This window comes from Chelonia mydas, chromosome 14 (genome assembly GCF_015237465.2).
Source record: "Chelonia mydas isolate rCheMyd1 chromosome 14, rCheMyd1.pri.v2, whole genome shotgun sequence".
Lineage (NCBI taxonomy): Eukaryota > Metazoa > Chordata > Testudines > Cheloniidae > Chelonia > Chelonia mydas.
This window is the reverse complement of record NC_051254.2, coordinates 25316514-25331568: the sequence shown is the minus strand read 5'-3', so window position 1 is coordinate 25331568 and position 15055 is coordinate 25316514. Positions and strand designations below refer to the sequence as shown.

The 15055-nt window shown below is 47.6% G+C and overlaps 1 protein-coding gene across 7 annotated transcripts in view; it reads right to left on the bottom strand.

Moving 5' to 3' along the window:
* MYOCD (myocardin) overlaps positions 1-15055 on the bottom strand; it is a 473785-nt gene that overhangs the window by 171856 nt on the left and 286874 nt on the right. The gene's annotated exons all lie outside the window — the stretch shown is intronic.

Below are 15055 nucleotides of genomic sequence, written 5' to 3'. Positions count from 1 at the left end.
AGCAGAGCTGGCAGAAACTCCAGCACTTTGCATAATACACAGGTGCGGCAGGAAGCCACCCTTTCAGGCTGGGAGTGAAAATGCTTCCAACGTGATTTCAATGATACAACATTACAGTAATGTTATAATGTCAAATGTCAAAATGTTACAACATTTTGAGCTGCCAAATCCACATCAATGCAAGATGCAGGATGATCCTTTCTAAATATGTAGAATCACATCCCGTACTCACAGCTATAATGACACAGCTCGTGGATGCACTCCACATCTCAGACGTCTTGGCAATTAGCCTGATTGCAACGGAACAAACCCCCAGATTTTAGGCCATCTCTCTAGCTTTGTTCCTTTTGCATTTCACTAGCTCATGGGAAAACTGCCACGACTTCTTCCCTGTTCTTTCATTGCTGGCCCTCCACTCCACCTGCTGTGCCACCGTCCTCCACCAATGAAGCATTGATGCCACTGGAACATTAAAGTAGATCTAGTACCATCCACAGTGTAACAAGTAGAACTGTTCTGGATTCTCCAGGAATGTTCAGCAGCAGCTGGTCTATAGGAACCTACCTAGAAATACAGGAATTGGCACCTGCTCAGAATAACAGCCTGTCTACTCCAGTGTCTGTCTGTGACATAGCACCAGATGCTTTGCAACCAAGTAGCCTCCAAGTCCTGCCAACATAAGAAGTCAGTCTGAAATCCAAAGGCACTGGTATAAAGATTTTGCACAGAGCTGCACCCTGGCTCCTACACCACAGACCCAGCAGGCCCTGCTCTAGGTGGTGCGCTGAGAGGTGGCCAGGCTTGCTAGCTGAGCCCCTTGTAGCTGTTCTAAGCTGTGCTGGGGGTCAGGGCTACGATGGAGGATGAGGCAGATGGATATAGAAAGCTCCCTTACAGTGGGCCATGCTCAGTGGAGCTCAGCAGAGAGCCTAACTGACAGAAAATGCCCTGCATAATGCCTGCTTCACAGAGTCACTGTGCAGGCTAGAACCACATTTGCAAAGCTTTCAGTTCTTTGTTTCTGGTTTATTTTTCCAGGCGTTGATGTCCACAGTGCTAGTGGCTGGAAGCTTACTGATTACCTCTGATTACTCAGTAAGCCCTGCAGTTAGCTAACCTTGGTGTCTGCAGTATTCAGGGTGTGTCCAACACAAGGATGGGGAATGCAACGGGGTAACCAATATATCCAATAGAAAATTGGCAGGTTTTCACTACCACTCCTGAGTACTGCTGCTATAAGACACTGCTCAGTCAGGCTTTCATTACTCAGATCTTGCAGTGGGTCCTGTGGATAATACTGTGTCTAGGGTAGCAATATCAGTTGTAGCTGCCTCAGGAATCTGGAATCCATTAAGATCATCAGTACAATCACTGAGTGGAAGCCAGTGCAACCTTGGAGACAAAGTTTGGCTCTGGCATCTGAGTCTAGTTTTAGAATACAATAAAGATGAAGCTGATATCAGGAGGGCCAGTCTGGAGCCCCAGAGCCAAGATGTGGTACTAACCAAAGTCTGAGATGATTGAGGCCTGGACTAAGAGTTCTGCACCCTGCTGAGAAGCAAGGATCCCGCCCAGGCAGAATTCCAGCAGCGGGATGGCTATAAGGGGAGTCTCCAAGGAATTTGCAAGGTCAGACATCACAAACACTGAAGAAAGCCTGACAAGATCAAAAAGCTCTGCACCTCCATGGTACAGTAAGCGGCATGTTCTGCTTGGCTGTTCTCTGTGGAGGCAGGTTAAGGACATCTCTTCACTGTTCACAGTAGGATGTGTAAAAAGAAAAGGAGGACTTGTGGCACCTTAGAGACTAACAAATTTATTTGAGCATAAGCTTTCGTGAGCTACAGCTCACTTCATCAGATGCATTCAGTGGAAAATACAGTGGGGAGATTTATATACACAGAGAACATGAAACAATGGGTGCTACCATACACACTGTAATCAGAGTGATCAGGTAAGGTGAGCTATTACCAGTAGGAGAGCGGGGGGGGGGAGGGAATGGCTGCTGGAAATGGCCCACCTTGATTATCACTACAAAAGGTTTTCCCCAACCTGCTCTCCTGCTGGTAATAGCTCACCTTACCTGATCACTCTCATTACAGTGTGTATGGTAACACCCATTGTTTCATGTTCTCTGTGTATATAAATCTCCCCACTGTATTTTCCACTACATGCATCCGATGAAGTGAGCTGTCGCTCACGAAAGCTTATGCTCAAATAAATTTGTTAGTCTCTAAGATGCCACAAGTACTCCTTTTCTTTTTGCGGATACAGACTAACACGGCTGCTACTCTGAAACCTGGCAGTAGGATGTGTGCATGTTGTACCTGGCTGACCTTTAGCGCTTGGAGGGAGATGCCACTTTGGAGGGATTTCTCAGAAATGCCTCCAAACTCATGGGATTTCTGGCCATAGCAACCAGATAAAGAATAAAGGAGCAGCAAGATGGGGCCTGCCCTGGCAGCCTTCAGGGAAACAGCACATGAGTTCCCAAGCCTCAAACATTGCCTGAAATCATTTACATTATCTCTCCAAAGCAGAACCCCAGGAGCTAGCGAGAAGACATGTTTAGTTAGTTTATACAAAGCAGCAGAGGAAGAGTGGGCAGGAAATTAGCTATGAGTTTGCAGTGAGATATGGCAGCAAAAAAAGCCAGTGTGGTTTTGGGCAGTGCATGGGGAGGCGTCAGCCCTGATTCTTATTTCACTTATTCTGCTGTGAGTCAGGAGTGACAACACTGAAGTCAACAGAGTTACACCAGTGTGCGGTTGGGACAGGGGCGAGGGGGAGCCATGTCCAGGAGCAGGTGGGGAACTCCTGTCCATGCAGCGTGGCTGACACCACATCTAGAGTTCAGGGACCAGAGGAAGGCACCTCAGTCCTAAAAGGAGTCAATAAATTGGAAGCAATTCAGAGATGTGGAGCTAAAATAGACGGGCCCAAACCCAGAGTCCAGGCGCCATCCCGCTTGAAGCAGAGGGGACTGTGCAGTTCAGGCTCATCTCTGCACTGGAAGGTTTAACCCTTTCCTAGCATGGCTATTTTTATACTGCTCCCACCATGAGAAGGCTGGCCTATTATTTTACCATCTCGGCACCAAGGACAAGGCAGCTGCCCCAGCACTCGGTGCCCATCCTGATGTTCTAAAGATGGCTGCTTCCACACCCTTTGACTCTGGGATGACAGACAGGGTCTGAGAGGAGCTGGCACGGTGCACACCATGAATATACTCACTCAGAACATCAGTAAGTACCCTACCAAATACTAGCAATACAGGGCGAGCCCTTGCACTGCACCAACCCTCCTGCATTGGCGAGGGGGCAGCTGAGCAACAGAAGAGGAAAGACCTGACCACTAAGAGTGGAGAGCGAAGCAATGACAGTCAGTGACATGATCTGTGTCTACATGTGTCGGAAGGCAGCAGACTCCAAGGAGGGAGTGAGAGCCATTGTGTAAGGAGGTCCAGGTGGGTGTGGCTTGGAGAGAGGGAAGAAATTAAGAAAAAGAAAATATGGGCTGAGCATCAGGGCCTATTAGCATTTTTGAAATCTCCCAATCTTGGGTATAGTCTTCTGAGGGGAGGGCTGGAAGTACCAGGGCTTGAGACATGTAGAGTTGCATCATACACTGCCAGGAATAATCCTCTGCAGCTCCTTGGCATGGTCTAGAACAGCGGTGCACAAAATCTTCCAGTTGTGACCCCCTTATCATTCATGGAATTTGTCATGCCCCCCCTCCACTGCCACCCTTACTTCTGCACTGCTGCTGGCGGCGGCGCTGCCTTCAGAGCTGGGCGGCCAGAAAGTGGCGGCTGCTGGCCAGAGCATTCATGTTATTTGCGGCGTGGGAGGATTATTTTTTTTAATCCCGCTCTCGTCCCACTCCGCAATACCCACTCTATTTTTATCCCACTTCTGCTACTATGGCAGCAGGTCCTGTGGGACGCGCAGGATCCCAGTTTCTTTGCAAACCCCCTCCCCCCCCCCAGAACCTCTTATGCCCTCCAGAAGGGTGCGCCACCCAGTTTGCATACCACTGGTCTAGAAGGCCTTCCCGATTTGTAACTGCAGTGACTATAGGAAAGGACAAATATTTCTTGGGATGTTTGTATGAGAATAAGACAGTGAGAACAGCATGGATTCTATTAAAGGAAGGATCATTTGTATCTAATGCATTGGAGACATTGTTTACGAAAAATTCATCCTTCTCTAAAGATCACTTCCCTAGAGTTTTTTATTATTGATTGATTCATTCATTCATTTATTACTCCTTTCTATATCCATCCCAGTGATTTATATAATCTAATGAACTATTGCTCATTAAGCACATGACTTTGAAGCCCTGGTACAGGTTTATCTGGAGGACATTGCTTGGCAAAGCACCAACTTATCTTCTGAATTTACTCATGTTTTCCCCACCATTGCATCATCTCAGATCTTGTGTTTTCTTGAAGCTGGTCATTCCAAAGGTTTTATTTCCCTTTGGGAGGTCCTGGCCATTGGAATTTTCAGCAGTTGACAGCTGCTTGGAGCACACTACAAAAGGATTAAAGCCAACAGCATTTCAACCTTTTCATCTCTCTGGTCTTAGACTGAATCAGTCGCTGGCCGCTACTTGTAGCTGCTATTCATGACATGGCTGGTGTTGTTATGACCTTTTCTGAGTTATTGTTTTATCTGATGTTTGCAGGACATTGTATAACTCCGGGGTTTATGTGTAACAATGGAGCTGGATCACTTTCCTTTATTTTGGAGGGAATTTATTGCTGGTGGAAGGTGCTGGAATGACAGTGCTGGCGTCTAAAATCCTCCTGTTAGCCACAAAATAGGTACAACACAAGCAACAGCAAGGCCAGCTTCTGCATGCTTCTCTGTGCCCCACCTCTCCCTGGAAGGGAACCCGAGGTAGGGAGGGAAGCAGTTAGACCCCCGGTGGGTGAACCCAAAGAAGATGGGGCTTGGAGTACAGGGAGCAGGTGGAAGCCAGCTGCATAAGACACCAACCATCTTTCTCCTCCTCTTCATGCCCCAGGGATATGCTCCTAGAGCACAGGGCTTTTTTCTGCTGCGGCTTCCTCATGGGCCAGAACATTGCTACGCTCTGAACTAGACCCAGCGATGTCTGGGTCAGTGCAGGGAGGCTTGCTGTTTTCTAAGCCATCTGCCTTGAGTTCCCAGGGGCCACTCTAACCTCGGCTTCTCTCTGGAACCTACCAACGGGATGGAAAATACAAACAGCACCAATTGCGATGACAGTTTGTGTGCTCTAAACGCCAGCCCACCAGGCTCTCTCACAGAGGCCATTGACCAGGTTGGACTGTCTTTCACTCACCATCAGTGAAAGGCTCTGTAACAGTGTATCTAGGACCATTTACCTGGTGCACGTTGGTGTTGGATCCCTCATTCCTACAGCTGTACGTAGCGTTTGGAGCTATCTTGGCAAGATTACACATGCACATTACGTTTCTTGTTAAACCAGTGGTTTGAAAAGCTTTCCTATGTGGCTGTCCATCAATCCATGTTCTTGGCTCTTTTGTGACACGCTTCCTCCTAGCTCTGCAGGCATCTTCCTTGTCTTGCTCCTGCTGTCTCTTGTGGTGCATAAGGCCACCCAGGGGCTCCAGTTACAGCTGCCTGCTGAGCACCTGGGCCTGCCAACTGTGTGCAAATTCCTCCAGAGCTTCCCTGGAGATTCCTTTGTCATTTGCAAACTCAGCTGATGTTGGATGTAACTTGTCCATAAATAGGGTGGGGAGCAACACACTTCTTAGCCTATGTGCAATGTGCGGCACACGGCCAGGATTAATCACTGAATTTGGTCCACTGGTTCGATCATTAGCTTCGCCGGCTTGGCCCAGGTACTGACAGGGAGCACGACGTGAACACTGATCCATTCCCCTCCCCCAAGCACGCTACTTGACGTGGGCCTTGCCGTTCATTGCTGGGCTCTGCTACTTTTTCCATCAGTCATTCGGGCTGACTTCAGTGGCATGTAAACCCTGGCTGTCTGCCTGGGGAGGAATTTCACCCTCCCAGTCCACCCATGACCCTGGGTATGGCACAGATCAGGCCAGTTTCCAGCAGGCTTTGATAGAGATTTTACTTTTAGAGCTGGGCCAAGCCCAGGCTCTGAACAGTTCCAAGCTTTGGATAAGATTCCAGTGTAGATCTCAGTGTGAGCCCCAAGAAAGGGCCCAAGGTCTGATCTATTGGAGCTGAAATAAGAAGTTTGACCAAGTTCCCAAGCTGTGATTACTGCGATTCCTAGGCCTGGCATTGCTATTTGCCCAAGCCCAAGTGCCGACGGCAGCGCCCCCAGTACTGCATAGCTGCGTTAGGTTGCTGTAGGTTTTAACACCCTTTGTTTTGGAAAATAAAAACTGTTTTAAAAAAGCTGACTCCATGCAGTGCCCCAGCCCTCTGGCCATGTGACCCTGTGGCTCCGGAACTAAATGAATAAAAGAAAACCACAAGGCTCTTTCCAGAGCCCGAGTTTGGCTCCAGAGTGTCAGGATGAAAGACAGTCTTAGAGAGGAATTTACTTCTCTCTTTATTTAAATCTGTCAGACAGAATCCATCTCCCTGACACAGAGCACACGCTTCACGGGAAGAGTCGGAGGCAGCCTTTCTCCCTGCAGCTGCAGAGCATTCTTGAGAGGCAAAGCAATCCTCAAGAAAATCATGTGAATACATTGCGCTAAAGGGGAGCGGCAGCCAGGCTCTGTATGGGGGTGGGGGGGTGTGACTTTGGCAGCAGAAAAAATGCTTCTGTTTTATGAGAAAACCTGGGGGTGGTCTGGTGACTTTTCTGCATGGGAGTGAGGCAGGGGCAGCGTCACACAAGGGATTCATCCAGAGCAGCTCCAGCCACATGGAGATCCGCGAGACCAGCCATAGGGAGATGGAAAGAAATACATAAGAAGGAGGTCCAGGAGATTGCATGGGCCAGAATGAGCCTTATCCCTGCACAAGCACAGAGGGGGTGCAATGTCTCCCTGAGGCTTGCCCTGTGCATGAGGTGCAGTCCCTCCCCAAGCTCCCCCAGGGGTGGTGTGCACTGCACTGGCCCCTGCAAAGAGCTGCACCTACATGGCACAGTTCAGCCTGGTGGTACCAGGGAAAGTGCATGAGAAAGGAAGGCAGAGAAGCTACCAAGGCTGAGGGTGTTCCCAGCTCCTGAGGTCATTTCGGGTCAGATTACCTAACTCTTCATGTCTGCTTGGATGGGCCTGACAAAAGGCTGAGCCAAAGCCTATTAAAGTGAATGGAAAGGCTCCCAAGGACTTTGATGGGCCTGGGATCAGCCCCAGGACAGGAGAAAGCCGCTCCAGAAAGCCTATCTGCACTCCAGTAGGCAGCGGAGGCCTGATCCTGAAAGGTGCAGAGATTGCTCTAACTGATGCCGCTGGCAGACCACAGTGAGGACACAGCCACCTGAGGCTCAGGGTTATGCTCACAGGCTGGCAGTGCATATGTCGGCTTCCAAATCCAGTGGTAACATTGTGCATTTATCACACTGGAGTAACTATCTGGGAGCACCAGAGGTGAGCTAGTCTCCCCCAGGCTGATCTGCCAGCAGGGAGTGGAGGGGGATAAAGAGCACTTCCACTGATGCTGCCTGGGGTTCGGTTAGGGTTGCCAGGTGTCCGGTTTTTGACTGGAACGCCTGGTTGAAAAGGGACCCTGGCAGCTCCGGTCAGCACTGCTGACTGGGTCATTAAAAGTCCAGTTGGCACAGGGCTGGCAGGCTCCCTACCTGGCTCCACTGGGCTCCCTGGAAGCAGTGACATGTCCCTTGGCTCCTAGGTGGAGGAACAGCCATGGGGGCTCCATGTGCTGCCCCTTCCCTGCTTCGAGTGCTGGCTTCACAGCTTCCATTGGCTGGGAACTGCCTGGCCATGCCTCTGCCTAGGAGCCGAAGGGACATGTCGCCGCTTGTGGGGAGTCGCCCAAGGTGAGCACTGCCTGGAGCCTACACCCCTCACCTCCTCCTGCACCCCAAGCCCCAACCCTGAGCACCCTCCCGCACTCAAACTCCCTCCCAGAGCCCACACCCCCTCCTGCACCCGAAATGCTGCCCAGCCCTGAGCCCCCTCCCACACCTAAACTCCCTCCTGGAGCTTGAACCCCCTCCTCCACTCCAAATTCCTTGGCCCCAGTCTGGAGCCCCCTCCTGCACCCCAAACCCTTCATCCCTGGCCCCACCCCAGAGCCTGCACTCCCAGCCAGAGCCCTCACCCCCGCCACACACTCCAACCCTCTGCCCCAGCCTGGAGCCCCCTCCTGTACCCCAAACCCTTCACCCCAGCCCCATCCCAGAGCCCAGACCCCCAGCTGGAGCCCTCACCCCGATGCACCCAACCCTCTGCCCCAGCCTGGTGAAAATGAGTGAGTGAGTGAGGGTACTGGAGAGAGAGCACACAGGGAGGGGGGAATGGAGAGAGCTGGGGGCAGGGCCTTAGAGCAAGGGCGTGGAGGGGTGGGATCTCAGGGAAGGGGCAGGGCAAGGGTGTTCGGTTTTGTGCAATTAGAAAGTTGGCAACCCTAGGCTCGGTGGGAACTCTCTGAGGGAACCAGTGGACAAAGACGCTGGCAGTAGACATCTGCTGTGCTAGGTGGAGTCCGCAGGGTGGCTCACTCTGGCATGGAGCCCTCTCGGTCAGGAGTCCCAGCACATCTCAGCACCACAAGCAGAGTGATGGCAGGGACAGGGACAGTGACAGGGGGATGGCTCTTACCACCCCACCCGCTTGGGTCTGTGTATTCACGATATCTCCTGGTAGAAGTCCAGGATGCAGCCTGGCCTGTTCTTCCAAGCCTCCCAGACAGCACAGGGCCTGGGTCAAGGCAGAAAGAATGGAAAATGCTCCCTGCTGTTTCTATTTAACTTTAGGAATCTTTCCAGCTAAGATAATAACAGGAGACTTCAGTTTGCCATCTCAAATATGCAGGTACTTTGCAGTATTAGGAACTGGTGCCCTGTTCTTATAAAACTGGCCCCTGCTGATAGGGGAAGACAAAGTTGCCCATAAACAACATTTTATTTCTGAGTTAATGCAACTTTGTGGGCAAAAGGAGTCAATCCATTTTTCATAAAGTATAAAACAGAGATAAGTGCTGGGGATCACAGCCTGAGTCGCTGTCCAATGGGCCTGAGAAGTGTGTGATGCAGTGCTGGGGTATGCTTCGACAATTACTGTCCAAGTGACCTGTCATTAATTTCCCTTAAACTGTTAATCTCGTCTTTTTCAGGGCACAGGCTATTTTCAGTCACATTACATTGTATCTACATTTCTCTCCCATGCAGTGGCAGAGAGGGTCTGACTGTGTTGTTGAAATTAAACCAATATAGCCTTCCTGACCTGCTGAATTCCCCAGGGGCCAGAAGGAATGGGTCTCTGAGTGAGTTGGAAGGTGATTGTTTGCAGTAATGAGCATGTGACAGTTAAGGGGCAGGCTGTGAATTCCTGTGATTTATGAAATCCTGCCAGGACAGAAGCTGTTGTTTCCCTTCTCCAAAGGCAGCCATGTGAATGGGAAAGAGCCTATGGGGCCAGCGAGTGAAATCATCTGCTGAGAGGTCCACTGTCTGCCTGTGGTACTGTAAAGGGGAGAAATGCAGGCCTGGGCCAGCGCTCCCGCCAGGGATCCAGCTACTAAACCAAATATTTAAACGTTCAGCCCCGTTGGGTATTGTAACAAATGATTTAGGGGGAGAAAAGTGTTTCAAGAGATTCTGTTTTACCAGGAAATGATACATGTATAAAAAAGGATGAGTGGGATTTCCCCAGCAGCCCAGGGGATTTAGGCACACCTCTTCTAGTCAGCAAAGTGATGGAAAGCTCCCCGTATGTATTCACCATGTCTGGGGCACAATCTGTACAAGGCTGTGGCTGTCGACAAGAGGTCAGTCGCAGGGCCTCTCTCTGCCAGCTGGGTGAAGAAAGGACCATGCAGCCCCCAGGTTCTCCAGCACATTGCCAACTGTCGTCCTGCATAGGCAGAAACTAGCACTTCCCTTGTGGACAGGATGGGGTGAAATTAAAAGAAAGGGGAGCGGTAGGAGCCAGGGATAAAAGGGGAAGCATAGGGGTGGAAGTAAGAAGTAATTAACCCATTTAGCTCTGTCCGCATATATATTCAAGGGACACCATCATAGGATCTCACCACATCAGCCACACCATCAAGGGCTCATTCACCTGCACATCTACCAGTGTGATATATGCCATCATGTGCCAGCAATGCCCCTCTGCCATGTACATGGGCCAAACCGGACAGTCTCTACGCAAACGAATAAATGGACACAAATGAGACATCAAGAATTGTAACATTCAAAAACCAGTAGGAGAACACTTAAATCTCCCTGGACACTCTATATCAGACTTAAAAGTAGCAATTCTTCAACAACAAAAACAGATTTCAATGAGAAACTGCAGAACTGGAATTAATTTACAAACTTGACACCATCAAATTAGGCCTGAATAAAGACCGGGAGTGGCTGGGTCACAACATTCCCCCCCCCAGCCCGTCGATATTCACCCCTTCTTGTCATCTGTTGGAAATGGGCCACATCCACCCTAACTGAATTGGCCTCAATAGCATTGACACCCCCCGTTGATAAGGCAACTCCCATCTTTCCATGCGCTGTGTATTTATACCTGCCTACTGTATTTTCCACTCCATGCATCTGATGAAGTGGGTTATAGCCCACGAAAGCTTATGCCCAAATAAATTAATCTCTAATAATAATAATAATAAATGGACACAAATCAGACATCAAGAATTGTAACATTCAAAAACCAGTAGGAGAACACTTCAATCTCCCTGGACACTCTATATCAGACTTAAAAGTGGCAATTCTTCAACAACAAAAACAGACTTCAATGAGAAACTGCAGAACTGGAATTAATTTACAAACTTGACACCATCAAATTAGGCCTGAATAAAGTCTGGGAGTGGCTGGGTCACAACATTTCCCCCTCTCCCCCCCCGCCCGTCGATATTCACCCCTTCTTGTCAACTGTTGGAAATGGGCCACATCCACCCTAACTGAATTGGCCTCATTAGCATTGACCCCCCACCCCCGTTGGTAAGGCAACTCCCATCTTTTCATGCACTGTGTATTTATACCTGCCTACTGTATTTTCCACTCCATGCATCTGATGAAGTGGGTTATAGCCCACGAAAGCTTATGCCCAAATAAATTAGTTAATCTCTAAGGTGCCACAAGGACTCCTCATTGTTTTAACCCTTTAGGTACTTCTGGAAAGGGCATTCATCTTGTTTTTCTACCATAGCTAGAACTAGGTAGTACTATAGCACTGTTCTTCTGATATTTCTAGACCAATGAGCTTCTGAGATTTTGTATATGCAGCTGAATGGAACATCAGACATTCCACTAATAATAATAACAATAAATCCACCTCTTATACATGCTTTTTATCACTAAATCTCAAAGTCTATCTATCTATCTATCTACTTGATAAAGCTCCTGCTACAATAATGTGTTCAGTCTGTATAAAGCAAACATTTCTCCTTGTGAAAATAATGCTCATCATAGAGGACACCTCTATCTGTTAAAATTAAATTACATTTAGGTGCCAGAGCGTTTCTAGTCAATAAGAAATGACGCTGAGGCCCATCTTTTGGGAAGGATTTGTATTCTTGGCCTGTATTGCAACATTAAATGAGAAACATTCTCCGTCATTAACCTTTTTCACTTTTCAGGTTTCTAACTGTGAATATACTCTTTGCAGGTTTTCATACCTGAAATATTCTCAGTTAACAATCAGAAATAAAATGGTGTGGAGAAAAAAAAACCAACCAGTCCCCATGTCAGTCAGGGCTGAGAATCTCCAGATCTGAAATGCTGGCTGTCAAGTAAAGAATTCTGTTCAGCTCAGGAAGTACTTACACCATAACCTCACCCCTGGGGATTTAGCAAATACAGGGAGGGAGTTTAATTTAGAGACACTTCAGAAACAAAAATACTTTTTGAACACACAGCAAGGCAGCTGAAAAGGCTTTCTGCAGAGTGTTATCATAGCTGAAGAGCCAAATGCTATTCAGAGCTGCTTAATGAATCAGAAGCAAGCTGATCTTCTTTGATTGCAGAACCAGCTTGTCCACACAAGGTCTGGCCCTGCTAGGAAGCAGCAAGCACCTCAAAGGATTAGGCTTTCTGTGTCTCCATGAGTAGACGTCTACCGCATAACATCGCTATCACAGCATATACAATGTATTAGGAACATATGGACACGATCTCATACAGACTGTTGTGGCGGCTACATTTCAATGAAATTTAAATCGTGACAGTGAAATGAAAGCTAATCTCCACATTTTGTATTAGACAAAATATCACAGAGTGAATACAGATAAGTACCAAGTGTGAAATATCGAAAAGGGTGGACTGTCCGTTCCGCATGACCTGATGTAGAAATGCCTTAAAATAGCATATCTCACTGCAATGCTTTAAACAGATACATCCAATTGATTGTTAATACATTTGGCATAGGACAGACAACAAACAGTTCTACACATTTGAAACAGGTGTTCATAGATTCTAAAGCCAGAAGGGACCACTGTGATGATCTAGTCTGACCTCCTGTATAACATGGGTCAGAGAATTTCCTATAAAGAATTGGTTTTGAACTACAGCAGCTCTTTTAGAAAAACAGTCAGTCTTGATTTAAAAATTGCCAGTGATGGAGAATCCACCATGACCCTTGGTAAAGTGTTCCAGTGGTGAATTATGGTCACTGTTAAAAATGTATGCCTTATTTCCAGTCTGAATTTGTTTAACTTTATCTTCCAGCCATTGGATGGTGTTATACATTTCTCTTCTAGAGTGAAGAGCCCATTATTAAATATTTGTTCCCCATGTAGGTACTTATAGACTGTGATCAAGTCACCCCTTAACCTTCTCTTTTTTAAACTAAATAGACTGAGATTTTTGAGTCTGTCACTATAAGGCAGGTTTTCTAATCCTTTAATCATTCTTGTGGCTCTTCTCTGAACCCTCTCCAATTTACCAATACCCTCCTTGAGTTGTAGATGCCAGAAATGGACACAGTATTCCAGCAGCAGTCACATATGTGCCAAAAAGATGTTTAAACAGATGGATGTAAGAAGAGAAACTAAATTCAGAACACTTCTGAACTGTAGCCTTGCAGCTAATATTTACAGGAAAAGAAGCCTGGTTCATGACTGGCTGAAAATAATATTAATCAACACAACAGCAGCCATAATGACACCTGGCTCTGATCTAACGCTTTTAGAGTCATGTGATGTGTCAAGATGTTTCTACAGCTTTTCTCTCAGAGATCAACAGGGGTGGGGGGGCTGAAATAGTGTTAGCCAATCAGCTTCTACAGGCAAATTTCCGCTTCCTAACTGTCTTATCAGCATTTGTGGCATGATTCTCTTCTCACTCCAGTGTAAATAAGGAGTAACAGCACCAAAAGTAGTGGAATTTCTTGGGGGGAGGGGGATTGATGCAATTGCAGAGGTGTAGACAACTTTTTTTATTTGGGTGCAACTAGATTTAAATATTATTAAGATAACAGCTGTTGAAGATTGTTTTCGATACTCTGATTGTAGCTGGGCCAGTCCCCGATAACTCATAGGTTGCTCTTCAGTCCAGGACGGGGGTGCAGTTCTCTGATCATCTCAGTGCTTGAAGTCTCTCTCTGCCTTCCAGGGCACCAGCTGGCTCTCAGTGGCCAGGGCTGGGTTGAGGGGCTGTCTTGCAGCAGGCTCTGGCTCCTTTCTTCACTGGCTGGAAAACAGCTCAGCAAGCAGGTGCCCTCTTCCTGTGTGACAGGCAATTCTGTGTGCCTGGGTGATGCTCAGATGTGTTTCTCCTGCTCTTCCTTCAGCCAGTCTGTCTGATTCCGTCCTTGTCTCACCAGGATTACTGAGCCTCTTTTTCTGTCTCTGTGGCCAATGTCAGATCCCCTCTCTCTGGGAAGACCTAGGATAGATCCAGCCAGCTGTCACGCCTCTGGAGCTGATTCCCAGTGCCTCCTGACTGGGTCTTCTCTACCACCGCCACCCCACCGCCTACACTAGTTCCATGTGCTCTGTACACAAAGGGAAGGGGTGGATAGACATCATGGAGCCCATGATTCTTTGGCATGAATCCCATCATGCTTGGAGTCAAAAGGCCTTCAGCTGCCATTTTATTTGTAGTCTTCTCCTTGTCTGTGAAGTACCAACAGATCAGGCATAGGCTGCGCCCTTTCTTCATTCTGCCATATGATAGACTGTTCTACAAAGAAGCAGTGACTATAACAAACTAAGAGGCCAGCTCAGTTTGCCAAAGAGTGTTGTGTGTTTTAATTTTGAAGTCCTATATCGTTCTTACTGAGCGGTGGCTGCGTGAAGGATACAAAGTGTGTTTTCCAAGTGCTAAAATGAAATCATTGAAATATAGCAGTACAAAGGAGGAAACTACACTTCCAACAACAAGCAGATCAACTTCTGCTGGTTGTAGTACTGAGCTGTCTCCTCCATTGCCAGCAACAGAAATCAAATGCCAGCTGCCTGTACTGTTAGCATGTCTGAGACACCCCATCAACCACGACTGATGTCTTTCTCTGTGTGTAACTTTGGAAAAGAAGCCATTCTTCTGCTCATCCTGGTTTGAGGATTTTCAGTGGCTCCATTATTCTGACAGCACAATATGTTTCTACTGTTGTACAGCTGCTAAGTACAAACTACTTTTGACTAAGTACCCAGAAGAAGCATTCACAAATTCTGGATTATCTAATTAGAAAAAAAACTCAAGACAAGTTTGAGAGGCACCAAGTTTCTTTGTGTCACCAGGAAGCAGCTGATATTCTTCAAAAGACAACAAAGAATTTCGGTACTATGCTAGGTTTTCAGTACTTTCAGAAGAAAGAAGCAAACAGGAAGATCTTAATAAGGATACTAATTAGCATATGTTATTTTGCCAGACAAGGACTTAGGCACTGTCTACACTGGCACTTTCGTCGGTAAAACTTTTGTCGGTCAAGGGTGAAAAAAAAACCCTTACTGACCAAAGTTTTACTGAC